Raw genomic sequence first — 1080 nt, 5'->3', positions numbered from 1 at the left:
TTCGATTTGTTATTTTTGTATACTCTTTGTTTTCTAGTTTCTTGATTTCTGCTTTACATTTATGATTTCTCTCCATTCACGTATTTTGGGTTTAATTTGCTCTTCTTTTTTTAACTTCTTAAAATAGAAACTTAAATAATTGATTTTAAATCTTTCTTCTTTCCTAATATAAGCAATAGACACTAAAAATTTCCCTCTAGGCACTGCATTGCTGCATCCCATAAAATTTGATATAATATGTTTTTATTTCATTCAGTTCAAAAATATTTTCTAATTTCCCTGTGATTTCTTTTTTTTATTTAATAAAGTTTTGTTTTTCCAAATGTACAGTCAGCTGTACCTGTTTATGCATCTTCACCAGCAGCTGTGGCATCTCCACTTTTGGTATTTCTGGTGTAAATGACTTGAGCTCTGTGTTTTGAAACCAATTTGATAAGTCCTTTACCAAGGAGCTCCTGAAGGGCTGCCCTGGCCAGGGAGCCTCGAATCTCCAACTGTTGAGAGACCACAGCTGGGGTTATAAACCTATAGCTGGAAACTTCCTTACAGAGTTTGTCATACAAAGCTTCCTTACAGTAGCATTGTCAAACAAGACTTGGTTATTGAGCTTGTCCCAAACTTTGCCTTTGGACCACTTCTTTTTGGCTTTGCCCCTGGATTTGTTCACTGGGTTTTTGTCTTTTTTGGCTAACTTCTCGGGGTCTTTCCTCTTGTTGTCCTTGGATGGCATTGTGAAGCTCGCAGAGCAGTCGATTGCAGCCTTGCTGAGATGTCAGACGAAAAGCGATTTCTTTGATGCATAGGTTATTTGAAAATGTGTTGTTTAATTTTCAAATATTTGGGGGGCTGTAATAGATATCTTTTTGTTATTGATTTCTAATTTAATTTCAGCATGGTTAGAATATACAACATATATATTCTGTGGTTGTTGAGTTTAGTGTTCTATTTTATTTATTTATTTGTTCTAGTTTTTTAGAGACAGTCTTGCTCTGTCACTCAGGCTGGAGTGCAGTGGTGTGCTCAGCCTCCCAAATAGATGGGACTATAGGCTTGTTCCACCATGCCCAGCTAATTTTTTAA

General features: G+C 36.0%; 1 pseudogene; it reads right to left on the bottom strand.

Annotated features, from left to right (window-relative positions):
- Positions 1–344: 344 nt before the first annotated feature.
- Positions 345–730, bottom strand: LOC100451919 (small ribosomal subunit protein eS25-like; annotated as a pseudogene).
- Between the last annotated feature and the right edge of the window lie 350 nt (positions 731–1080).

This window comes from Pongo abelii, chromosome 2 (assembly GCF_028885655.2).
Source record: "Pongo abelii isolate AG06213 chromosome 2, NHGRI_mPonAbe1-v2.0_pri, whole genome shotgun sequence".
Lineage (NCBI taxonomy): Eukaryota > Metazoa > Chordata > Mammalia > Primates > Hominidae > Pongo > Pongo abelii.
The sequence above is the reverse complement of the archived record's forward strand: the minus strand, read 5'-3'. Positions and strand labels throughout refer to the sequence as shown.